This window comes from Lagopus muta, chromosome 10 (assembly GCF_023343835.1).
Source record: "Lagopus muta isolate bLagMut1 chromosome 10, bLagMut1 primary, whole genome shotgun sequence".
NCBI lineage: Eukaryota > Metazoa > Chordata > Aves > Galliformes > Phasianidae > Lagopus > Lagopus muta.
Genome location: NC_064442.1, coordinates 10,717,425 through 10,745,017, shown reverse-complemented (window position 1 = coordinate 10,745,017; position 27,593 = coordinate 10,717,425). Strand labels below are relative to the sequence as shown.

The following is a 27,593-nucleotide window of genomic DNA, read 5'->3' as shown; positions in this document are numbered from 1 at the left end:
AATCACTCATTCACCACTGCCTGGTGTATATTGTTACTTAAATATCGTGTATGAACTTAGAAATCTGGAGAAAACAAAACGGGAGTGTAGCTAGGTAGAAACATAATGCAGTTTACTAGTTGAAATTGATTCAATGTGCTCAGATGACAGCACTTGAAAGGCAGAAGAGGCAGACTCACATCAATTTGACAGGCAGGAAAGTAAATAAATGTGGCAGACTCTGAACTTGAGCTCTCCTGCAGGTGAGTGCAAACGTGTGATGAGATCTGGGTGACTATCCTGGGACACTTGGCGTGCCACTGGAGTGCTGCAGGGCCCTGTGTACTGAACCCTGGAGGTTAAGAGCAAATCTCGTAGCAGACTTAGTTCTTTTTTATTGTAGTTGAAAAATAACATGTAGGTTTGTTTTCTTTTCTTTCTTTAAATGGCATTGAATTCATCTGGGGTCAAGAATCCCATTTTGAAAACTGTTTTTTCTTTGTCTGGGCAGCTTTGCTAACATTTTGGGATTTTTACAATATTGTGGACTTCAGGGTCTTTGGGATTTTGCAAAGTTTGCTGCTTGTGCAGAAAGAGTAGTGTTCAGAAAAGGTTTTCTTTGGCAGCTCAGTACTGTAGAGTGACTTGAAGTGATTAGGCTATTGAGGATGTGCAATTAAGAACTGGCACCTGGAGTGGTGCTGTGTCTGTGCAAGAAAAAATCCTCAGAGCTTTCAGCCAAATTTTACTCACACCTGAGTTTATTTTCAGGTCAAGTGAAAACCTTGCCACAGTCTTTGGTTTGTGTTGAAACTAAGCCAAACTTAAGGTTTTACTGTGCAATAACTCCAGCACTCAGAAAAATACGCAGAGATGAACTTCCCATTTTGAGGCCATGCTGACTTCTGTCAAAAGCTATATTTTGCTCAAGACAAAAGCATGAGTTGTCACAATTCACCTTTTCCCATCCCCATTCATTTTGGCAGAGCATTGAGACCCATCAGGAGCTCAGCTGTCCCTATCCTAGCACTGTCTCACACCAGGAGCCAGCCCACACAGAAGCTGCCACACCAAATTTGAGCAGCCTCTGAAGAGCTTTTAGCAGTTTTTGATTCTCAGCACTTGTGGAGAAACTGCCAGGTTCAACAAAATGGCTCAGACCTTCCTCCTGTTGGTCCTCATGCAGCCCCCAGTCATGATCTACTGAACTGTGCCCCTAGAAGACTGAGCAAGACTTGGGATGGGCATGGATCCGTGCTGACTTTAAGCATGACTCAAAGTTTGCTAAATTTGAAGTCAGTTTTTGCAGTTCTGATTTTTTTTTTTTTTTCAGACTGTTTATTCTATGCACGTTTTATTGCTACAACAGAAGTCTGGGCATGTAGTTATATTTTTTGCTGGATCTGGGCATGTGTTCCCAGGAACCTGGTAATCAAAACAACATGGACATGGGAATGCAGAGCATCAGAACCACCAAATATAGAAGAGAATTGCCTCTGTGTTGTTACATGGATTGTTGTGGGGTTGGTTTTGGTAAGGTTTTGACGGTTTGGGTTTTTGTTTCTTTTTTCATTTTTGGTTTGTTGGTCTATTGGGTTTTGGTATTTGTTTGGTGTTTTGTTGGATTTTTTTTTCTTTTTGTTCAGCTGTATGCCACTAAATCAAATGTAGAGGCAAAAGGTCAAGCATTGATCACACATTACTGATCATGACATCTACTGATGTTTCCTGCGAATTCAATTCTCAGTACTAATAAAGCCCACTTGCAATTAGCATGCTTGAGAGGACCTGAAAAAAGGTTCAGCACATTTGAGTCTGGAAAGAATAATAAAATGACTTATCATCAGAAAAGCCCACACTGTAGAGTGGGAGACAGAGAACGCTGCATTTGCCGTTCTGTGTGTATAATAAATGTCTGGTTAGGTATGTTACAGCCAAAATGTGAAATGTCAGTTTTTATTAATGAAGCAGATAGTGCAGGAGGAGTGATGAAGGCTGGCTGTGTGTCCTGAGCGGCTGGCACTGCTTTTCAGAGCAAGTATGATCCAATTGAGGGATGTGCATGGGCAGCAGGATTTGTGATTTGGGGGAAAATGCAGGTTTAAGCCTTGTGGTAAAGAAGGGAAGAACATAAAAAGAGCTTTAAAAAGGAAATAAAGGATGTAATTCACAGCCCATTGAAATCAATGGGAATTATGTTATCTCAGTGGACACTGGATTAGGCCTCAAAAGAGTTGAAGCAACATAGTGTAATTCAAGCAAATTTCCTTTAGTACCAGAGCTTGAGAGCTGAGGTGTTCAAAGTGAGTGCTTTGGTGTGAGCCAAGCACAGACGCACCCATGTGGTCTCCATCTGCATCTCCTTTGCTTCTCGGTTTGTGCAGAGCTCAGAACAAACCATGCCAGTTCTGACAAGCGCCCCGCATGGCCTGAGCACAGCAGTGGTCCTTTCTGACTGTTTCTTGGAAGTGGGAATATCCAAAAGGATCCTCAGCATTTACAACTGCATTTTATTAGAGCGCCAAAGTAATACATGGCAACAGGGGAATTTGTTAAACAGAAAAACTCAGATGCAGTTGGTGAGAAAAATTGAATAAAAGGTTTGCAGACAAATTTATCCTTGCTAAGGACAAAAGGGTGACCCGATTCCTCCAGCTTTGGTTTTCAGTCTATAAGCTTTCATTTTCTCCATGGGTTACAAAAATTCTGCCGTGTCCTTTGAATAGGCATTTGCAGAACTCTAGATCCCTAGGGAAGTTTTCCTCTAGCAATTGCTTTCCAGGGCACTTTTGGTGCTGTGTCCCCCAGACACCTCTGCATTTCTCAGGGATGTTCATAGTTTTTCTCACATCCCAGATTTCTTACATACTGGTTTCTGGTTTCCCTTTTTACCACATAGGCTGACCTCTGCTCCAGAAGGACTTCCAAAGGCAAATATTCTTAACTGCACTTCGTTGGGGTTTGCTGTCATCCCTTCCAGATAGTTCTCCAGACAGGAACAGGAAGCAAAACATTATTTTTTTCTTCCCTGCACACCAACACAGTCTTTTGAGTAGTGTACATGTACAGTGTCTAGTTGTAGCCTGTGAAGAAAGTAATAGTAAGACTTAGACTAAACTTTCCAGTAGGTATGTGACACATAATACTGTCACAGGCGGTGGAGAAGTAGAATACTGTGCTTAACATGCTCCTTGACATGGCATACCCTACTGGCATGGGTGTGTGTGTTAGCAGTGCACAGTACTTTGGTTTTTCTGTGTTACAAATTACGTTGGTATTATGATGGAAAGCATAGAGCTATTCCAAGATCAGGGATGACCTCCTGTGTTGTTGTTTTCTGCACTGCCTATGCTAATGGATTCCACGCACAGAGTGTCATTACCATGGTATCATTCGTATGGAAGTGTCTTGCCACAAGAGATGCTGTTAATCGTAATGTCCTTCAAATGTTGAAGCTAAGGAAATGGAATATCTACAAGAAATGAACAGTGGTGAAATTTTGTTTCTTAGAAGGTTGACTGCTTCCTTTTCTGTTCTGGGTAACTTTCTGATGGCTGCTATATGTCTTTTACGGGTACTGTATGTGGAAGCACACCTTTGATACTGATACTGGACAGAAGATAATTGCTAAGAGCAGTAAGAAATTACTGTTTATCATTGATCTATTAAGTGCTATTTATGGCAGATCTTCCTGCAAAATGTAAGGTACACTGCCCTTTAAGATAGGACAGCAGTCTTAGATTTACCTCTCACTCATTTCAAAACTGGTACTTCTGCAACTGGTGCTGAGATAGCAGAAATGTGATTGCTTGCTGATCTCAGGTGCAATTTTCTCTGAAGATCCACTATGGTGAGAGAGCAATCTTAGGAGCGGTAACATCAGTGTGTTCATTGGATCAGAGAGCATGCCAGGTCATGGCTTAATATACTAAGCCTAATTAACATTGATGCCGGTTTTTGATGAGTTACAAAACTAACTGCCTTTCACTATGTCATCATTATAGAGCACGTGTGGCACAGTTACAGTACTAGGCGTGGTAGATTTATGTAGCTGGCTGAGAGCTGAGGGTGGAGTTTGCTCATGTGAACGTGTAGATTTTCCTCTAGATAAAACAAAAACAAAAAATTGATGATGTTTTTGGGCTATGGGGAAGGAGAAAAGAATCTCACCGGGCTGCATAGCTTTTGAAAAGAAAGAAATAACGATCTCAAACTGAAATAAATGTGTTTTACAACTTTAGAAAGTGAGAAAGGGAGAAAATTTTCAAATATGCAGAGGGAGTGCACAGTCTGAGCTGCCGGCACTGTCAGTGCTCAGCTAATATGACTAAATGAGATCAGCCCACCCATCAGAGCATCAGAAAGGGTTCAGAGATTGCTTAAGATAAAACGACTGGTAAAGAAATGAAGTACAGGAGCTTTCGTCTTTTAAAGTACGGTAGGCACATAAATCCCATTATTTTCTAATAGGATTTTACATACACCTTTCCCTCACCTGTTTGAAACTCATTTGAGCTGCTCATACAGTTTGAAAAATGTCCTTTCTGGTTGTCATGGGTGGGACATCCATCTGATTTATTTTGCTGCATGCAAGTTAGTTAAAAGAATCAGGATAAATGGTTCTTGGTATTTTCAGCAGGTATTTGGTTTATTTTCTATATATGATGTTGCATTTCTCTAAAAGGAAATTTTTACAAAAAAAAAAGAAGAAAAAAAAAAAAGGTTTTGAAGTCTGAGGCTGAAATTCTTAGAAGACAATCCACAGGTTCCACTGTGTTCATTCAGTGTGCCCATAAGTATTTTCCTGAAAAACAGGGAGAAATTAATATTGTTTTATAGACAGGTTCAAGGCTGTGTTAAACATTTAATAGGTTTCAGGTAAGACCTAATGCATTTAAGTGCAATTTTATCCATTTCTTATTCGTCTTCACTGTACAGCACATTGCCCTGTTCTTCATATGGCCTTGTAGGTGAATTTACAACCAAAGAATAAATTCACATAAAAAGGCAAAATGAATAGATCCTGTGCAAATTACATGACTTGAGCTTCAGTAAGTTTCACAAATCACCTCTTACACTGAAACTTTCAGTTGTCTATGTATCTTTAGCCCTTGAAAATCTGTTGGTTACAGCTCAGATTTCCCTGTAAGTGGTAAAATTAGTACAGTACATTCCGATTGTCTGTGTAGTCTCCTTCTTTACAGAATGTATCATTGCCCTGTAGCTCTTCTTTTCTTGCCAGTCCTAGAAAAGATGATTTTGCTGAAAAGCTGTCACTAGAAATTGACATTGACATTGACTTAGGCTAAGGCAGGGTTTTTTCCCCCTTGTCATTTCCATAATGGGATTACAAAGATTTAGAGTTGCACTGTTCTACAAGACCCAATAGCTGGACTAGTGTCAGATCCCCCCATGGGCATGCTGTGAGCTCTGTCACAGATGTACAGTTGCCCTAATACTCCTATTTGTGTGAGTCCACTGTGAAGATCTTGAGGGCGTAATGACTTTCACCTGATGCCTGCTTATTATTCTTTCCCAAATCCTTTGACACTGGGAAGGCAAATTTTGTGGAGAATTGTTACCTAAACAACTGGGAATAGGGACTGATGAGCGCTGGGTGCCATCTATTCTCCTCTGACACATCTGGGTACCCAGAAGTGATGTTATGTATGTCCATATTCTTCCCTCAGAGTCACAGTAGCTGAAAATAGGACATGGCATAGGACTTTGGCGCCTGACATGCAGCAAGACTTTCTCCTGTTTCCTCCCTGCACCTCAACAAGGCACAGGGACTATGTGTCCCTGGGGGAAATGCGTTGTTGCTTTCAATAATGGTGCTTAGAAGTGAGGATACTCTTCTTAAGATTACTGTAATCTCTGAGCACTTTGTGCTTTAGCACTCCCTGGGTTCACGACACACAATACAGAAGTTATAATCTATGTAAGTACCATCACAGAAATTAGGTTTGGTTGACTTAAGGACCTTAAGGATGTTAAAAACTACTCAACAGGTGTGTTTTTTCTAAAAGCAGACAATGTAGTGTGTAACTGACATTTAAACTGTCTAAGTCAACCTTATACTAAAGACCAACTATATGATAAAATGATGTATTTGGGACAGAGGGCCTACACTTACAGGATGGCTGTCTACCTACTGGAGACAAAAGCAAGGCACGGTGCCTGAGCTCACTGCAGCTCTTACCCTCATTTGGCAGAAAAGACAGCATCTCCCATCTGCTTGAGGACAGTGAAAAAGTCCCCCATGTTCCACTGACATGTGTGTTCTAAGTAAAAACACGACACATACGTGTTGTCAGTTCCATGACAGAAACCTTTCAGAAATGCCTTGGTCTCGATGCAGATTAAGCTGCTGAAAGACTTGGAATTCCATCACCATCCTACTGCTGCTGTCTGAAGATTTCAGTGCTATCAGTTTTGATTAAAGCAGTGTCTTCTGCATTTGTTTCCCTAAATGCTTTATTACCCAAAGTAATAAACTCAAATAGATGTTCTCGAATCTTGTCAAGAACAAAAAAAAATATCTGTGCAATAAAAGTCCACCTTTTAAATAGAGAAACTGCAAAAGAGCTCTACTTCCCAAGTATTATTTAATGGTAATGAAGAGAGCAAAAGATGAGCTATATTGGAAAAGCAATAAAGGCCAAGTTGCTGTACATGACATCTAATTTCTGTATCAATTGATTCACCTGCTATTGATGTACTGCTGCATTTATACACCCTGCCCCCTCAGTGAAGCATTTGGTATGGCCAAGTGCTCCTCCTTACTGAGCTCCAGCGCCGTCAGACCCTGTGCTCTCTTTTGATTAGCTTGCTAATAGAATTGTATAGGCGGCATTTTTTCTCCCTAATCTGGAAACACCTATAAACAATTAAGGTCAGCTTCACACTCAGCCAAAAAGCCTGCAAGCATGCAGCAGTTGCTTTGTGGAGAAGCTATGATCCAGCATGCTGTGAGGAATGCATCTCAATTTGTGTGTGCATTTCAGGCAGGGGCTGTGAAGGCCCTTGCTTTGAGCCCTGTCCTCGGTGTGGTTGCTGGAGGTTGTTAGGCCACCAGTAACAACAACTGCAAAACATCCTTCCTTTGTCTCCTGCAAATGGCAGAGGGGGGCTGCATGGCTGAGGGGTTTTGGTCCTGTATCACTGCTGAAACTCTGACTCACTCGAGTTCTCACCAGAGCTGACCAGTCATTTCTGTGTGATGGCTCTCAGGCGAGTTTCAATCTCATTCTGGTATCTAACGGATATGAAAGGCTGACAGGAAATCCTGCTAAGTACTACCAGACAGGTCCTCCTCTTGGCAATCACAGCAAAGAGGAGATTGTAAAGGAGAGTGAGAACAAGGCTGCAATCTCTCTCACTGCTGGGTTATCAGGAAGGTGAAGCTGAGGTGTGGTGCTGGGCAGCACAAGGGCAGCCTGGCTTCCTGAGGAATCTGCTTCGCAAATAAATACAGGCATCTGCTTATCACACTGCCCTGCTGATATCCCTCACACACAGCAGGCTTATTTGCTTCCTAAATGTAAGAAACATGATCTTTTTTTTTCCTTCCATGTTCCCACCTGCGGCAACAGAGGGCTCAGTGTAATTTTTCTATGCATCCAATCACTGTGCCCAAGGAGAGGCAGGTGCACTTCAGGTTTACGTGGGCAGCACATCTGGTCAGGAGGCTTCGACTGTACCACAGGGCAGAAAGCAACTCAAAATGCCAGCTGCTGCAGGAGGCATGCCAGCCCCTCAGCCTGGCACAGCATGTCCAACCTGCCCTAAGGCTGTGTCAGGGCCATGGCGATGGCCAGAGCTTTACAGACTGCGGAGTAAATTTTTCAAAGTACCAACATTTAATTTGTCATCATTAATTTCAAAATGTGTATTCTAAAAAGGTGAAAGTAGGAGAGTTACATCTCCTGAAGTCGGGAGGCCACCAAACTAAGTTTGCTTTAAAATCTCCTGTCAGGGCTTTCTAAATCAGCCAGTGAAACAGCTGAAGAGATGGTATTGCACTGGATTACATTCCCTTCATATGGCAGTAAATTTTAGGAACTCTTGGCTAATCCAAAATTGAGGCTGCAGTAACGAGGGTTTCATGAGAAAGTCACAGGTAGATTTTTAGCACCACCTACGCTGTTCCAACTTGACATTCACTGGGAAATTATAGGCTGTTGTGTTTACATCTGTAACTGCTTTGCAATGTTTGATAGCTTTCTGAGGAGTTTATTTATTTCTTTATTTATTCATTTATTCAGTTCAGGAGAGCACATAGCTCGCATTGGCTTGCTCTGTCAAATTCAAGCTGACACAGTCACTCCGTAAGGAATGTCTGTCTTTCCAGTATATATGTGACTAAATCTTTCAGGCACCACAACCAAAAAATGTAAAATAATTCTCTTAAAAGACAACACAATTGGGAGGTGTTCCAGCTCTCTGCTGGCAAAGATTACTGGAGATTATGTACAGACATGCACAGCGAGCAGTGCTGCTGTTCTAACAAAAGGATAAGGAAGAGCCTTTAAATGGTCCGGAATACTTGGATAACCTAAAAAGCTGTGAAAAAAAAAAAAAAAAAACATGTTCAGAAAAACAATGGATTGAAAATATCAAAGTGAAACATGTCACTGGTCCTATGTAGAGGCCAAGACTTGGCATGAGAAACGGAAAGCAGCTTTCAGGGTGGCATTCAGCTTTTCTCATGCAGATTTTTTTTCCCTCATCTGGCATGAAAACTGCAGCCCTTCTCTACTATCCACGTACATCCTGCACTTCCTTGCCAGGGATCAGCCGGACCTCCCTGTTCCTTTTCACATCTCTCCTCTCAGAAGCTTGCACGAGCTTTCTGTGCTCTGCATTTCTGCTACTGTAACTTCATTAGGTATGTTGATGAATATTACTAATTTACAAATGTTAAAAAAGTTGCCTTTAACAAGACTGTTTTCTAACAGAATAGCTATTTTAACTTATCGCTTACTGTGATTCAGCTATATTAACATAACTTTAATCCTACAGGCACAAGCATATATATATATATATATATATATACACACACACCAATAGAGGGAGATATATAGCTCTGAGTGCATGGATGTATTGAAACAGCTTTATACATGTGCACACGTAAGGCTGAGATTCACAGGAGCGACTAAATATGGCTGATTTCAATAACGGCATAGTGCCTAACTGCTGTGATCTCAACCATCTATAAATGTCTCTGATCTTGTACAGCACCCAGAAAGTTCTGAAATATACAAATGAGAAACAAAGGGTTTTCATGGTGGCTTCAGAGAATTGTTACGAAGACAGGTGATGAATTCTTTTGCTATCAACAACACACATGCTTTGTGCTCTGCAGCATGTCATCAAATTCTTCAGTTAATTACTCACTAATTATAACACTGTTGAATGGCTACACTGTGGCAACCATGTAATTATGGAGCATAAAGTACTGAGCAGTTGCAAGGCTGAGCATATTGACTGATTACTATAAATCCCCTGCTTATTGTTGATATTTTTCACCTGCTTAACTATAGTAATGTTTGCCTATCATGCCCTCAAACTCAGAGCAGTATATGAAGTGTTAGTAGTGGAAGTTAATTAAAGTTAAAAGCAGGTAAGCCGTATTGAGATAGAAGTGTAAAATGACAAATGTATGTTGCAAAGAAAAATCTGGAAACAGCCCTCAGCATCTGCCACAGCATTTCTCTCTCACCCACGGAATTACTTCCTCTCTGAAAGGGCAACACAAGAAATAGGTCACTGATGTTTTACAAGTGAAGTGTGGAGTGTCAAAATCTCAGGCTGGCTCACAACGATGAGGAAGGAGTTTAGCATGCGTGTTCTTCCAGACTTCCAACATCACCGGGGGGGAAGCCATTGAAAGAGCTGCAGAAAGCTGCCAACTAATGAGTCCTGCAGGGCACCGCTGGTGTGAGGCTGCCTGGAGCACCATGTGCCCCTGCACACCCAGCAGCTTCCCTGCCTATGACTGGCAGGATGCAGATGATGCACAGCTGGCTGGGAGTATGCTTCCCAAAAAGTCTCTTATATCATGGAAAATGTTAAATAACTGTCTTAGGGCACTTTCCTAGGCTGTTTCATGCCCTGTTACTAAGTATAACTGAGGATCCACATCTACTTTTTTATGTGTTAAAAGAAAAAAAAAAATCCATCTTCAGAACAAGATGTTTTTCTCTTTGTATTTTGAAAAATGAAAAAAAAATTATTTTTCTGACCCCTCAAATTACACGAACGTTCAGGATCTGGGAAAGTGTATATTAAGCTGTCACTGCCATTCATATCTAACACTAGCTAAGAACAAGATACAAAGCTGCTCAGCAAAACACTAATTCATTAATAGTCAGTGAAAGCCTTGCTTGCTCACGTTGCTACAAGTAGTTCTTCCTTTGTTCTTGAAATGGAATGGCAAAGCAGGAAACATCTGATCAAAGGGTTTTCAACTTCATATTTAGGAAAGTGAGTCACTCAACGTTTGTGTGGTTCTTCATTCACTAATAATGCCACCTGCTGTATAAATATGCATTCAGAGGAAAGCTCAGTGATTGTGATGTGGAGAATATCTAAATAGTACATAGTCACTTTTCAGTTCCGTTTTTTGCAATGACAAGCGTCTCTTACAATGCGCTGCTAGTCCTTTCCCTGTTAATAGAGATTGACTCTCTTGAGCAACCTTGCCTTTTTTCTACATTTAAGAGCTCTGAAAGTTGACAAGAAGCCTATGGTGTCTGCATGAGCTATTAAGGTAAAAGAACTGACAGTACACTTTGAAGCTGCTGTCTTTATTGTTGGTGTTCATCATCAAAAAGAATAAAATGTTTTAGCGAGATGTGATAAATTAAAGATTGCAGGAGCTAGTGGGTCTGTATTTGGGCTATGCTAGAAAGAAGAAAACTGCTGGTGTAATTACACTCTGCTCCAGACAGTGGTGTGTCTGACCTGTGGTCAGATGTAATTTTATGCCCAAACTGAAATGATGGTAATAATCCAGCAATTGAATAACACCTTGTTCTCTTCTCAGAGTTCTCTTAGCATTGTTACAGCCAATGATGTATCCACAGCCTGTACTTTTTCTCTGAGCATTTTGTTTGTTTTGGAAGTGTTCCATTCCTCAAACGTCATATAACCTTCAGTGTAAGTGATAGCTTGGACCTGGAAGACTTTCAGAACACAACAAGGAGACATTTACTGCCTTTCAATGCCTATTGAGAATGATAGACTGGTAGACTCTTCTGTGGGTGATGTATATAAAGTGTGTGGATGTTTGCCAGCATATTCAATGTATTTTAAAAAGCAGATTACTAAAAAGCTGACTCCAGAAAGACAGCAAAAGATTCTTCACTCTTTATTGCTTATCCTGCCATAGCTCTGGTTCCTCTTTTGTTTTAGTTTGTTGTTTTTTGTTTTGGTTTTTTTTTTTCTGTCTGAATTCAGTTATATTTCTTGCACTGCTGTAACTGGGCCTGATTCTGGACAACCTGCTATAAATTCGCTGATTATATTCTTGCATCTTTGAAGTTTTTTTCTCATTTCCTTTGAAACTGTTGAATAATTCATCCTTAGGATAACTTTCTTACATTCATTTCCTTGACATCCACAGTCACACATGGCCTTCAGAATGCTGTCAAGGTTATTGGGTGGTTTCCTTAGACTTGGGAGCAGAGATTTGCAAGCAAATATTGATTTTGATTTGATATTGATTTGATTTTTCTTTTTATTTTGACGAATAAGGTGCAGAGATACATGTTTGAGATCGTAGGGCACAAAGGAAGCCACTGCATTGCAACCCCCATGCATGCCCCTGTGAAGTGCTGATAATGTGACTCCCTTTAGCATGAAGCCGAGTCACACTTGGAAAGCACCACAGAAAGACATGGGGTCAATTCAGTACCACTGCAATAAATAGGATCTTTGTAATTTATCCCTCTGTCTTAGCCTCACAATGTGCAGAAGAAATAAGAACAGTAGATCAAAATGCTGCTTCTGATTCCTATTCCATGAGATGTGGGTAGCAGTTGAGAGTTGTTATGAGCTCTGAAAAGTTCAGTCATCTAAACTTCTATTTTCAATTACACAATTCAAAGAAGGCCATTCTTATAAAGAGAGGAGCCAGAGGCATATGTGATGTAAATGTGCAGTTCCATTGACTGCTTGTACTAGGTCAAGAAATATGATGGGAAATGATAAACAAATGATGGGAAATGAATCACTGTACCCCTAAAAAAGATATCAGAATGCAAAAATCTCAATGATGCATACAGAGGCATAAGTGCATAGAATTGAACACATGGCTGAGGGTAGATGTGGGATAGATTAGATTCAAATTATCTAGGAAATAAGTCTGTAAATGTTAGAAAGGTGATGGGGAGTTGTGCTATGGTTGCAGGGAGTTCACTAAGGCCCTGATCCTCACTCAGGTCTTTTTCACCCACACAAAGCATTATGAAGAGCTGGTGCAGAGGAATGTGGCTTTTTTCAGGTCATGGAGAGGACTCATTTTCTTTGTAAACTTTTTCCTTTAACCGTGCCAAGGATCATTTACCAATTTAAAAGAACATTTCCCTCTTTGAAAGGGAACAAACAGCAGCTCTGTTTCATCTATATCAAGAGGTACAGCAGTGTGCAAGGGTAGCCAGGTGACAAATCGGGAGCCTGTGCCTGAGCACTCCCATTGTCAGTCGGGCACGCAGTGCTGAACCCGAGTCGAGCTACAAAAAGCAGCCACTTGGTGCACATGCTCTGTTAGTCCCATTATCGGCTTTGTAATGAACAAGCAACACGGAGCTGGTTTGTGACACAGCTACTAACACTAACACACAGTGTCATTCATGAAGGAAATTCAATCTTGCACTCACAGTTTAATTCAGAATTAACCATTAATCATTTTTTCCTTCCCAGATATGCAAGATTGCATTTGAACTGAGCGTGGCTGTGCTCAGGAGTTCAGCTGGGCATGCAGACACAAGGCAGGGGATGTTGCTGAGCCCCCGCGCAGGGCTCGGTGCCGTGCCAGGCTGCACTGAGTGCTCAGCAGCTGGTTCCTGCTATTCTTCATGGGCTCGTCTGTCAAACAAGCTGATCATGTTGCAGTAAATCACAGCTCTCCTGAGTCTGTAGCTGTAGCTCACAATGTGAACTAGCCTCCAGCCTTTCTAATGGCGAGCCCTTCCTGGGAAGGGGTCTGACTCCCACCTGCTGGGCTGCACATCCAGGCCACAGCGCAATGTTAGTGAGCTCAGAGATGGGTCCAGAGGTGATTCTCCAAGGTAGCACAGTGATCCATCCAATTCAGGCAATATGCACTCGTGCTGGCAGAGGACAGAGATGGGGGCTCCCACTGTTCTTCTCACAGACCCTCACCAATGACAAGCTCTGTCTGGAGTAGAGAGCCAAAGCTTTTGGGGGGTTTAACCAACTTTTGCCCACTTACCAGCAGTAAGTTCTTACAGCCCTTTTATTTCAGCAACCTTTTCTTTCAGCAATAACTAGAGTTTCTGAGGAATAAAAATACACCCAGGGACAAGATAAAGGATTTTTATGAATGTCAAAACAGTTCATTATTTTCCCCCCTCAGAAAACCAAAACCTTTGATACTTTTTGGTGCAATATTTTATATAGGAGCACAATCCTCTGATAACAAAAGAACAGGTAAACTGGCCAAGTTAGGGAAAGTAAATCTTTTTTTTTTTGTGCCTCAAAATATGTTTATTGATTAATCTGGATGATTACTTTTTTTTTTTTTCCCATAGAAGAAACAGGATAGAAGGAAGTCTCAAATTGTTTTGATTTGACCAGAACACCATTTTTTTTCAGCTTTTCCTTCATTTATTTTTTGTTCACATGCTTTCCTCTCCTGTGACTCTGACCTCCTCAAAATCACCCTGTGTTTGTATTAGGCTTGTGCCTGGGCTAGGCATGGGGCAAGTGGAGCCGCTTCTTTGACCTGCATGGAGACTGTCAGTGCCAAGTGTATTCTTTAATGAGATTTAGGTCTGCCCAGTGACCCACCAGAGCTCCGTCTGAGCTGATACAACAGGGCCTTAGGGCGATGATGAAATAGGCATTGTATGCTAATCCACATCCTTGGTTACTTTTTACCATGTACATGTCTGATAAAATCCAAAACCAACTCCCCTCTGCCCTGAAATCCAGACAACAAAGCCAAACAGCAGTCATACTTTCCATTTCTGTATTTTCCTTTCTGAACAAGCAGGTGGAAAAGATACTTCTCTTTAAGTCTATCAAATTGACATTCTAAAAAAATATTTGCTAATTTATGATAAAGGCTTTAGATTTGCTTCTGTCAGGAGGATCTAAGCAACCTAGTGTCAAAAGGAGTCACAAGAGGAGTTGCCACCACTCTGTGCATTTCTCCTTTTGTTCTTTAAATTTGCAAGATGATTTTTGTGTTTCTGCCAATGAAAACAATCTCAAACTGGTTAAGACACAACTATGTAAAGAACAGAGCTGCTTACAATAAGAAAAGGGGGAAAGGATAATAGATGACTGAGCTGTCTTCTTTCATTTTTTGACCTTTAATTGAAAGATTGAAGATAAGTAGTTCCTGGGAGAAAGCAAAAGGCTGATTCACTTACCCTGTAGCTTGAGTGAAAAAGCTTCCTGGAAGCCTTACTATATGTTATGAATCATCCTCTTGTCATTCCAAGAAGTTCATAGCCAAGTAAAATGTTAGAAATGGATTGATAGTGGAGTGACGGGCAGTAGGGCCTAAGTGAGAGGTTAAAGGTCTTGAGATAATACATTCAGGCATCCCTTAGGACATTTCTGTAAAGCTGATGTTTCTGACCTCAGGAATCCTTGTCTCGCTGTATTAGGATTCACTGTTCTCTTCGAATAATGTCATTTTGAAAAGTTCACTTGTTTCATATGAAGTTTTAAAAATGAGAACTGTTTCAGTTTTCTTTCAAGGAAGTCAGATGGAGTCAGCTTTGCTTGATGCTTATGGGATTGTAAAATGTGTGGGCTTGACTGCAGGTGTGCCATTTCAAATCCTGAAACGTAAATAAGAGGGGTAGTTATATATAGGCTTGATCACAGTGAGCTCAAAGGAAACTGTTATTAAATCCTCGAGCCTGTGCAGCATACTATGGGTGGGAGAGAACAGGCTTTTGCATCTTACGAGGAAACAGAACAGAGTAAGAGCAGCAATTCCTATACTTGGGATGGGGTTCAAGCATCTTGCAGTATGGCAGCAATTCAGTTGGCCTTGAAAGCGTGTGATCTTACTCTTTTTCAGAATGATATCCTCACAAGCTGCTAGCTAGTACAAATCCTCACTGCTGCTACAGATCTTGCTACATATATACTTACTTATTTGTTTGCTTGTTTGTTTGTTTGTTTATACGTGACTGCTTCCCTTTTTTTAAGGGAAGCACCCTCAACACCTTTTGTTGAGGTGTTAATTCAGTCGCTGTCAAGCTGTGTACCAGGAAGCAGAATCACACAGAACCATATATTGAGTTGCTGTATATTTCTGTATACAGTATATTTACGATCTTGTGTAATTGTAAATTGAAGAATGGTACTTTTTCTTTCATTTTTGCTTTTAACCAGAGGTGAGGATGGGATATGAACACATGTTTTGCTTTGCTGTGGTCTCCTCCAGCATACGTTTGGTCAATGCAGAGTGCTTCCAGACCTCCACAGCAACACTCCTGCAGTGTCCTCTGCAATGAGAGGCAAGTAGGAATACAAGGGAGTATGCCAATACTGACTTGCTCAGGGGCAAAAGTAGCCCGATGATTTAATGCCTTTTTAAGGTCTTGATAGTTAGGACTACCAAAATGTTACAACTTCATTGACATGTTCCCAATTTAAATAACTGAGACAGACAGTCAGATGTTTCTTAGATTGACTGTGCCAGTAGCATTTAAAATGATCTCAGCATGGATTTAAAATGAGCACTTCACTGGGGTGAATACCCTACTGAAGAGTGAAGGCTTAATATGCCTTTTTCTGCTGATATTGTTTAGCTGGAGACAGCTTTCTGCAAGACTGGATTACCAGGGCAAAAGTGCATTGATTTACATTCTGAAGGTTATCTTTTCAGTGGAAAAAGGCACAGCACTGTGTGCATTTTCTGTTTAAGTGAAGATTTTGAAGAAAAATATATGCTAAAATAAGTCTAGAGTTCAGGGGCTATTCTGTTGTGTGGATTTCTAAACAATGTGCTTTAAACCTTTAACTCCTGCAGGATTATGCTGTGTTTGCTCGTTGTTTTGCTGCTCCTTCTAGTATGCTGGGATGCATCACAATAATGTGTTCTCAGCCCTTGCTTTTTGTTTTGGCCATTGACTTGCTGATTTGTTTGTTTGTTGATAAAAGACAGTCAAGAGGGGATGACCCTCTATATGGAATGTCGTTTTATGGGAATTAGATAGTGAGTACTTCATATGGGATCTTCTCTGAAAGTAATGCCTCCTATTTTATTGTGTTGGCCCATGCTGGCAGAGACAAATGGTGATACGGCAGTAGAGGCTGAAATTTCTCACCAGTGTTTCATTACATGTTGTTGCTGTGTGACAGATGGCAGCAGAGAGGCAGTCTGATAGAAAGGTGTCTGACATGGAAGTGCATGTGAAGCAAAGGAAATTAATTCTTCTAAGTGGAAAAAATGGCACCCACTGACATTCATTGACACTTGTTGAAGATTTGTGGAGACAAAAATAGTGAATGTGAGCACAGTGGGGCTGTGGGTGCTGAGTTTCAGCAGTGACAACAGGTCATCTCTGCTCGTGCAGATTTTTATGAGTATGACATGCAGGTTTTTGTTCATGACTGGTGGAAATGGTGGTGACCATGCCGAAAAAATGGCATTTTGTATCTGTGAACTATTTTATTAAAGTGTTATTGTTCTCTTTGTGTCTGTTGTAGTCTGTGTGAAAATTGACAGGAGGCATTACTTTCAGAAAAACCTACACGTCGTTATCCAAAGTGTTTTGTAGGATTGATTTATGTACTTCTACTTTAACAATAATTGGAAACTGTTGTTACCTCTGTAAAGGTCAACTTCTCTGCTTACTCACACAAGTAACATCATTGACTGCGGTGCAGCTGCTCATGACAATAAATGGATCTGGACCTGATGCCATGTTGAATGGAATTGTCTCCAGTAAATCTGTATGTAGGTGTTGATTTCAGCTTCAGAGTAATGCACCTTGTCTTTTTCATGTCTTACTGTTTATCTCCTTCTTATTTTGTTTGGCTAGGATACTGGTAAGAATAATTTTTATCCTTTCATATTTACTTCTACAGTTTTCAGCTCTATTTGTCCTGAGATAATTCAGGACAGTCTCAGATCCTTCACCAAATGCTCTGTTGGTTGGTCACTGCTTAGGGCAGAGCTGGACAAATAGGGATTTTCTAGACCTGTATTTGACTACTGTATTGGATGTACAGTCACAGTAAGTTAATGCCAGGATGGCATTACTCCATCACACAGCACTGTGCATGTTGTGCTGTCAGGCCTTAGAATTTCAGCTCAATATGTAAATGCAGAAGGGAAAATTAAGTTTGAAATTTGAAATATAGATACATAAAGAACTATGCAAAATTATTCTTTTGGGGCTAGGGTCTTTACCTGTATCTGTGCAGCTGAAAATCAGTCCTATAACTCTGCCTTCCTATTTTTCTGAAGTGAATGAGGTCCATATGCTTATTTTTGTTCAGTTATTTCTGACAGTGTTTATTTCTGACACATTAACCAATTGCTTGTAGTTACAATTATCTCAAAGGACTGGAATTAACATTTTAATAAGATATAATCTGCTTCCATTCATAACTTCTGAGTTTTAAATTATAACGCATATAATACTTCAGCATTGAATCATTTGAGGGATTCTACAGAATATAGAGATAATTGAAATGAGGATTTGAATTTGGATTATTGTAAGGAGGATTAAATTCAATCTCTGAACAGCTTGAAATATTTTATGTTAACACAAAACAAGAAAAAGTGTTAGATTTAGAGCATCAAACCCACGTTTCATTGGAAAGCAAGAAATAGATGTATTTTTCTATAAATTTGGAATATGTCAGAACTGTAAAGGGAAAGAAGAAAATTTTATTGACAGCTGTGGAGCTATAGGAAAAACAAAGCTTTGGGGTTTAGGAAATCTCATGCCAATTGATAGAATAATGGTATCCTTCAATTATCCCTTAATTATAGATAAACGGAGTAAAAGGTACCTTAATGCATCTTCCAGTCCATCTGTGACCCTCAAAGCAACACATGCAGGATACTAACGTCAGCCCTAACAGACATTCCTCTAACATTACAGTTAGGACTTCCAAAAGTGAGATCTTTCCAGTCTTACTAGACAGGCTATTCCCCAGTTTTAGTGTCTTTACTATTAGGAAAAATCTTCCTTCCTACAGTTACACACAATTATATGCTCTGTTCCATACCAAACGTTACTTCGTTCCTCCTGGCAACTGACACTTGTCTTCTTTAAGGCTGTTAATTCCTCAAACATCCCATACACACCACTTCTTTCCTTAGGCTGAACAACTCAAATTCTTTGTCACAGATTATGGTCCCTTGATCATTTTCACTCTCACCCTCCTCTAGATTGCCTCTAGTCTGTCCACATCTCTCTGCAGTGCTCAGGATTGATGCTAAAACTGAGACCTCAGAACAGCACCTTGCTGGGGAGGTAGTTCTGATGCAATCCAGGCAGCAGTTTCTATTTTTTGGGACAGCATGATGCAGTTGGTTCACTCTCATTTTGTAATCTACTACCTAGCAGTCTTGCTGTCCTCAGTCCTGCATTTCTGATTCTGATTGTTCCTGAACAAACACAGTTCTTCTTTTGGCCTTCTTCAGCCTTATCTTCTTTCCCTTTCCTTCCACCTCCATACTACATTTTCAGTTAGTCAAAATTTTGGTTTCTGTTCCCATTCTTCAGCATACCTGCAGACCTTCCTTCTTTGGTGCCGTCTGTGAGCTTAGAAAGCATCTCTCTGTTGTGAAGCTTTGAAGAGAGCCAAACTTGGGACAGACTGAGCTCAGCTACTCCCTTAGCCGATTACCTCCATACTGTGTCACAAAAGGAAATGGGATTTGTTGGCCATAATTTGTTCTTGCAAACTGTGTTGGCTGTTACCTGCCTTCTTATAACCTTCTAGATGCTTACAAAGAACTTTTTTTGCGAGCAGTTGAAGTTAAGCTATTCAATAACATTTTTCCAGCTACTCTTGCCCCCCACAGCCCTTAGCACATTCCCACACTTTTTAACATTAGGACTGGGTTTATCCTTTTAATATCTCTTTTTCTCCAAGTTCCCATAGATAATCACTTCTGAGATTCCTTCTGCTTGTTCTCTGCATATTTTATGATGAAAATCATCAGGTCTAGACTGTCTGAAATCACCTTAATTACCTAAATATTCTCTAACATGTTCTTTTCTTCTCCTTTGGGACCTCAATCTTTTTCTTTTTTTATCTTTTCTATTTAATGCAATAGAATCTTAGTAATTTGAGTCATAGCTGACTTACTCTATTCGTTTACAAAGGTGCTTACCCAATCTGCCAGGTCTCTGAGCATAATACACTCGCAGTTTTGCCACACCAGAGTTCAGGAGGTTATAAGGATGTTGTAGCTAAAATTTTGTGTTTCCTACCCCAGCAATCTGAGGAATCTCAGAATTGCACCCACACAGCAGAAGGTGAGTGGTGCAACTGTGAATACCTGCCAGGCCATGGAGTGGCAGGCCACACCTGAGCTGCAGGTGTGGGAGCTCCCTGGAGGTCTGCTCTGCTTCTACAGACAGTGCACTCTGATCAGGGCTGTTGCCCTCAGAATAGAGGCAGAATTTTTAACTTACGTTGCATTACTGTAGTTTCCTCCTGAAACACACCTAGATAGCATGTGATCTGGTTATTAATCATAGCATCGTGCATAGAGGGAATGTGGAGAGGCATCCTAGCCCACTCCTTGGCAGATTAAAATTGAAGTGTTTTTTGCAGGTATTTGCCTCATCTGCTCTTAAAAGCGCATTGGCCCTTCTAAGTAGCTCTTGTAACATCCTACTGTCCTAATAGCTGAGAAGAGTTTATGCTTTCTAAATAATTCCTTTTGCATTCTAATGCTTTTATTTTCTGTCTTGTCTTATCCTAGTCGAAAAGGAGATAAGTTCTTTATCTTTCTATTTGTGGCAGTCATGTATGTACTGCTGGTTTGCTATGTCATGCCCAGGCAATATAGTTTTCCAAAATATTATGGCATTTCCCTTGAAATAATGGTTTAAATTCATTAAGGACAGAGAATAGCTTGTTGAGTTTTGGAGATGACAATGTGAAATCGTGTATCGATTCTGTTATTAACCTAAAGTACATTTGATCAGCTTTTCTAAATTCTCATTACACAGTCCTCTGTGATGCTACATTTCATATGTTGTTATTTCTTTATATTTCACAGTTCCAAATTTATACAGGAGAAAAACTGAACCAATGGGAAAATCAAATTTGAAAGCAAATATTTGATTTCCTTATAGCTTCCAAAAGGCAAAATCTTCCCTAATGTGAGCAGATGCAATTCTTTGCACTTACTGGTGATGTACTGAATTATCAGGAGTCTGAACTGTCTTTTCACCTCAATATTGGTATATTGGTGTATGTGTAGCAGCCACAAATCTCCTGCCAGTAACACTCCATGAAAATGCAAAGCGTACAAGGATACGAATATATGGTTCTATGGAAATGTTGTTATAATAGAAAGTAAACTGAGACTGTTAGAGTAGTATTAGTTACCATACTCCGGTTTGCACAGTTAATAAAACAGAGCATATTTGTGAAACAATTTGTAGGGGATTGGCACTGCGGGATTTTCCAGACTGTGGGTTAGATAAACTGTTCTGTGTTTAGCAAGACACATGTAAGGACTGCAAGCTATTGCTGTGAGACACAGTTTGAACCCTCTTATGGAATCAAAAGAAAGAAATATTAGCATAAATGGAATTGCATCTTAAAATTTGTAAATTGATGAAGTGGCTTGAGGGGGGAAGAATAGTAGCAAACAACAGAAACATCATTCAGGAGAAATGGTAAGGAATAAAGATAATAGGAAACCAGGACTAACACCTTCTTATTAAAATGAGGTATTGATACTTCACCTTGTGAAGGACGAAAATGGAGTCCAGAGGGCTCAGCCAGAGGAGATGAGGACATGCAGAGTGCTATTTGCATGTGGTTCTGTCATCCCATAGTGATAAATCTGAGCACTCTCAGTGGTGCCAGTGCCTCACAGTACACTTCTGAGAAAGGAGGAACTGATAACAAAGGAAATGGTGATGGAATGTGCTTCCATCTGCATCACATTTGCTAAGGAGTTGCATGAGAACTGTATTGAGACCAGTTTCACCCTGGGAGCAAGTTGCTTCCCTGATACAGAAGGTAGAGCGGAGCAATACGATTTGTGGATTTTGGATACAATATGATTTGTGTCTGCGTAATATCCACACAAGTACAATCTGCATTATATTTGCCATTCCAGAAGTGCATGACAACTTGGATCCATCAAGCACACATGCACACAGTACCTTGTCAGGTGGCGGTCTGGCACAACTCTGAGCTGGCTCATAGCTCTCAGCACCATGTACTGCACGGAGTTGCACACATTTCAAGGTGTTAGAGCTTAGCTGTAGTGTTGGAATTAAAAATGAAAGATATGAAAAATGTACTTCTAATGTGTAATTGAAGTGAAACCGGATCTCATTTAAATGCAGTTGTCGAGTCAGCATTTAACTTTTTGCAAGATACATTTTTTCATGGAGTGATTAGAATATCCATAGCATCTTGTTCTTCTGTATTCTGACTTCTCTTTTTTCTCTCTGAGCAGTATCAGTCGTACTACATGATATGAATTCACTGTTACTCTTTAAATGCAGCATCTCAGGGACATACAAGAGAGAGTACCAAAGATCTAAGCAATAAATAGCATATGTAAACTCTATAGGGCTAGATAGAGAGAAATTTAGAAGATCCTTTTTGTAACACTATGCGTATAAGAGCATTGCCAAAAATGGCACACGGGAAAAGATCTTTGTGGGAAAGGGACATAGCCATTGGCATATTTGAAATGATTGAAACCAATGACCAAATGCTTGTTAAAAGTTAGTTATTAATATTTATGCTGAGACTTTCAAAGGAGCCTAAGGGAGATGTATGCTCCTGACTCATTGAAATTCAAAAGGAGCTGAGTGCCTAACTCCCTTAGCTTCTGCTAAAAATCCCAGCCTTAATCTCTGTATGACAACCTGATTTTGATGTTTTACAAACCATACTCCCAATAATAAAGATATGCTCGGAGTCTGGCAGAATGCTGTAGCTGCTCATATTTAGTTCCTGCATTTTGACATAGTTGTTTAAAGCACTTCAGATGAAAATTTGTAAAGAGAAGCAATTTCCAACTGAAAGCCTTGTAACACAGGTTTCAGCTTGTATTAGTGATGTAAACGTATGCATTAAACTTTGTAATGAAATTTATGAAACCTAATGAGCACATTTTTATTGTGCTGTAATGCTATGTTGAATCTGTTCTTCCTTCTTCATTTTTTTTTGCCTACAGCTACAAATAAATTTGACATGCCATATTATCATGTTGCCCTAGTTCACTGTACATTTATAATATTACCTAAAACCAGGACCTTTATGGGAAATTGCTGCCAAAAGTGATTTTGCATCATGACTTTCAGTCATACGAGAATGTTGTACAAAAGGCACCCAATTATTTGAAAAGTAAGTTGAAAAATAAGTATTTATTTCCATTGCTATTGCAGCTGTAAATCTTCAACTAGCCAAGACTGCCAAGTCAACTTCTTTCTTCTAAAACTCACTGTAACTTTGTGAATAGTTACAAACAGGTAGTGGTAATTTTAACTGACAAACTGACTGTTTTCCTTCAAAGTTACCTATTTTGACTGTGCAAATTCAGTCTTCAGTTACACTCCAGTAACCCTACTGTTGTCAAACTGATTGCAAAAGTGTAACTGGGAAAAAGGAAATAGTTCTATTTTATTGATATGTCTGTAAGCCTGACTGCATATCCCAAACTATTTATTTAGAATGTACACAAGAGTGGAAATAATGTAATGATCCAGATAATTTCCTTTCCAAAAATGAAGTGACTCACTAAGTCTGAATCCTCCTGAGCAATTGGAAATTCTGACCAAGTCTTTGCTATTGGAAGAGTGGGAGAGTTCCTGCCTGTAGCAGCCTTTAGTACCTCGGTGTGTTGCACATTATTGTCATTGCAAGCTATCTCCTTAAACCACAGGTCTTGTGCTTATAGACTCATAGAAATAAACCATACAAAATAAGACTGATTGCTAATCAGTGAACTATTGTAGTTTAGTTAAGCTGTGTTGTGTTATAACATTGGGATCATTTTAGTCTTTCAGATAGCAGGCAATGTTTTTCAGAATGATGATTCTTTGAGCTTGTTTTGTCCCCCAAGAGTTGTAACAAAGCAGAGTTATAACATCATATTAATTTTTACAGGTGTAAATGGTAAGAAAACTGTATAGATGTAGACAGTAGAGCCAGTGAGAGATGAACAGTTCTATATCACTCTTCTTGTATGTGCTGTGCTGGTACCTATAACTCAGGCCCTTTGGCTCTAGTGCCTTGTATGTGTTATAATATTTTGTAATACTCATCAGTATCCAATGTCCAGCTGGAAACTGAGGATTCCCTGCTTGCCTGAAGACATGTACACTGAAAGTTAATCTCATTGTATGACTGAAGAAGTAAATACTGATCTTTTTGAGAGTTCTGTCTCTCAGACTTTCCAAGAATCCCAAACAGGGGATGAGATGATTTGTTTTAGTGAGAAAGTACTGTGTTCTGTGTCTCAGAGTTCAATTAGCTGTGGGATTTTAATATTCTTATGCTTGATTAGGAGTCCACACAACAGGTGGATGTGGTTGAGCTTCTCTCAGTTCCAAAATATATGAAAAATAATTAAACAGAAGGAAATGTCAATGTTTTTGTAAATGCTTTTCCTCCATTCATTTTGCTTCATTATGAAAATTATGAAGTGCTCTTTTTGCAAGTTTGAAAGTTTAAAAAAAAAAATATTCCACAATTCCATAGTTCTTCTGTCTTTCTTTTAAACAACTCTTAAAATGAACGTTTTTCTTCCTGTCGTGATTTAAGCTTTTCTGCCTAAGGCATGAGAACACAGAATTTAATAGTGACTGTAAATGGTAACATAGATCGTCTTGGCTTCAGAAGCTCCCTTCAGCTGCTCTTATGAGAGAAAATCTTTGGTACACAAAGATTGTGTAGTGAAATCCTAGACCCACTGAAGGCTCCTGTGGATTCAGTTACACTTACTGGGAACTGAATTTCACACCTTTTTTGTGATGAAAATTCCCCAAACAGCACCTGTGAAGGTCTTCTTTACAACTTTCTGAAAATCTTAACTATTCAGCAAGGCAGCATCCAAGTTGTAGAGAAGCTACTAAGCATCACCAATCCTGTTAGCATCATTGTGATGAACACAAGTGCAGTAGGAGTCGTCTGACACCAGGCAACAGGCAGCGGGGTAAAGCCTTGTCTTCCTAAGCAATTCTACCCACACAGTGTAGAGCAATCTTTTCATCCTTGTTTTGTGAGTGGAATGGTACCTTTGTCTTCAGAGTCATGTAAACTGCCACTGCCTGAAACATCATGCTGGGCCTTGTCATGCCCGTTTATAGGAGGCTGATTGTGTAGTACTAATCTACAGGCTTTGAAACTGCTTCACTTGGTAAATCCAGCTGAAGACTGAAAAGTGCTCAATAAATCCCTAGAGTGCTTTAACTTTGAAGAATTCTTTTGCAAGCGAAACAAACAGGATTAGTGCACGTGGCCTCCCATAAGGGATCTCCTTTCCACTGGCAGAGCACCTTTGTAATTTTTCTTCCCATTGACACCATTTGATTTGAAAGGTAAAGAGATCAATACGTTTATAATACCATCTTTTTAGCTTGAACCTAATAAAATGTCTATTGAAATCTCTGTATTACAAGATTTTGATTCTGAGGTTTCTGATTTAGCTCTAAAGTTTGTTCTGGGCAACATTTTCTGATAGAAATGTATGTTGAGGTCAGTGGAAGGCTTTCTAATTGATTTCAGTGGCTCTTTTCAGATCATAGAATGTTTTTTTTTGTTTTTCTTTCTTTTTTTTTCCACTTGGAAAAAAATTTCCACTATTGAAATTAAGAAAAAAAAAAAAGAAAAGGAAAGAATAATTACAGATAAACCAGATCTCACACAAGCACTATTATTAAAGGTTTTGAGATTGTTTGGCTCTCGTAAGTATTTTAAATGACTTTTCTTAAAATGAAACAGGCTGCTACGGCTAAGCAATCTATAGTCCTGATGCAAGTACTTTCACCTGTGTGCACAAATGTCCCAGTTTGTAATAGCAATGGAGAACCATCTTGTATGCTGAAGATGACCTGCAAAGCTAAGAGTGGGGTTTGGCTGCCAGGGAAAATGCCTGGATGGTTACAGTGCCTGGATATTTAGCTCTTTACATTCGGAAGTGTTTTAAGTCCATCAAAAAGAATTCTGTACCCAGAGATGAAAACCTGAATGACTAAATGGCACAAAAGCCCTGCTCAGCCTCTTCAATGCCTTAGGAACCTTGGCACAATCTGAAAGGCAGTTTGCCCATTTTGGTTGAGCTGAGCACTTCCTCTCTCTGCAGCCATTCTGGAAGGGCACATAAGGTGTTCTTGCACTTGACTGTTCCAGATGAAGAGCTGTGCAGAGTACAAGCATGCAGGAGCATCACTGAGTTTAGCAAGTGATAGCCACTGGCATAGAAATCTTTCTCTGCTATGGCTGCTCCTAGTTTCTGTTTGTCATTTGAGCAGCTGGGAGTATTGCTCCAGGAAGTGTGGGATTATTCCCTTGGCCTTTTCCAGGGTGAGGAAGATAAAAGCCACACTGTCAATGGAAATCCAACCAGCATCCACACTGCTGCCTTCACCCCTCAAACAGGATCTGTGCCACTGTACAAAATGTTTTCTTAAGTTTAGGCAGAGGGAAAATTGTAGAGGACTTGATGAAGTGGGCACCTGGGCAGAACGCTAACTGTGCTGACAAAAGCTTAAGTCTAGAAAAAAGCATAGCAATGATACTTCTCTGCAGAGCTGCTTAATGCAGATGAAGCAATGCACTCACGACTCACAGAGTGTGAGCTCAGATAGTCCTTGCTGGTACCTTGATATATGGAGTAAATGTTCAGAGAGAGGCAGGGCTTCAGAAACAATTTTCTGCTCAGCATTCCCTATTCATTCATTTAGGTGTCTTGCCCTTTGGTCTTCTGTCTCCTGTGAATTCCCTTTGTAACCAGGATTAGTGCATTATGTTACCAGGGCTGAGTTGTGTCTGAGCCTTAGTCTACTTTCCTTCTGCATGGTCTCTAGCACAAAGTGCTTTGTAAATAACAGCAAATGCTTTGGCTTGTAACATTTTTCTTATTATGTTTAGCACAGAGGAAAAGCATATTTGACAGCTCTGCAGAGTCAATTTTGAGATAAAATAGATGCTTACATTACTATAGTTTAAAAAGTTAATGGTATACAGCTTTAAACTTACTACTTGGATAAAGACATGACAGATTTTAAGTGCTTTTAAGCCTCTCTAATACAAACTACTAATGACAAATGCTAAAAGAAAATATTTCAAGCTTTTCTTTTTCTTTCTTTCTCTCTCATTTTTTTTTTTCCAAGAGAAAACCTTGGAAAGATGGCAAATGTGCATTAATTAATTTTTCTATCACTTCATAGATAGGCAGCAGAACATAGAGAACAGAGCCTTTCTCTCTGGCTGATTATCCAAATGTACTTCGAGTTACCAACCACATTTAAGAGGTTGCTGGATCTTCTTTGTACAGCAACAAAGTGCTGAAACAGAAAAAGCATTGAGCAGAATATGCAATGACTTTGTCACAATTATGGGCATCTAACACAAGGTTTTCCGTCACAAACCTTTATCCTGCAGAAATTTCGGTTCAGTGCGTTGATCAGTGCATTGCCCCAGGAAATTGCCTTGCTGACCAAAAGGTGTCTGTGTGTGCTCCCCTTGCACTTACCCAGCATAACTTTTTCAGTACAACTTCTAGTTTGAATTTGTAGGAGCTTGCAAAATTGTAGAAGAGCAATTGAATCATCCCACAGGTACACCTTGTCTCCTTTGAGATGCTGCATCTGTAGTAAGCAAAAATACTCTTCATTACAAGTGAAATTCAGCACTTATGTGTATAGAATTGTAACCTTTGCCTCTTTGTTTAATTCTCTCCCTTGGGAAGCAAATGTCTTTCGAAGATTGGAAGATGTAATCTCAGTCATGGCAACATTTAGTTTTTCCTTTCAACATGCTGTATATAAAATCTGTCAGTATGTGAAAACTTTCTTGGTACTATAGACACGGGACAAAACCCTGTTCTGGCACTCTCACTTAGAAGAAGTTGTGTCAGAAGAAAATTTAGATTTATCTCTATATCATCTCCTTTGCAAGAACTGTAACCACTTTATAAAGCTGGTGGAGTGTAATTTGCTTCTATACCAGGA

General features: G+C 39.9%; 1 protein-coding gene across 2 annotated transcripts in view; it reads left to right on the top strand.

Annotated features, from left to right (window-relative positions):
- The window catches only part of SEMA6D (semaphorin 6D), a 607,749-nt gene that overhangs the window by 326,540 nt on the left and 253,616 nt on the right, over positions 1–27,593 (top strand). The window contains exon 1 of one of the 2 annotated variants that reach the window (XM_048956670.1): positions 8,768–8,869. The exons of the other annotated variant lie outside the window; for it this stretch is intronic. The gene's annotated coding sequence lies outside the window, so the exon portion shown is untranslated. Of the gene's footprint in view, positions 1–8,767; positions 8,870–27,593 lie in introns of those variants that run through there. 2 annotated transcript variants of the gene reach the window in all.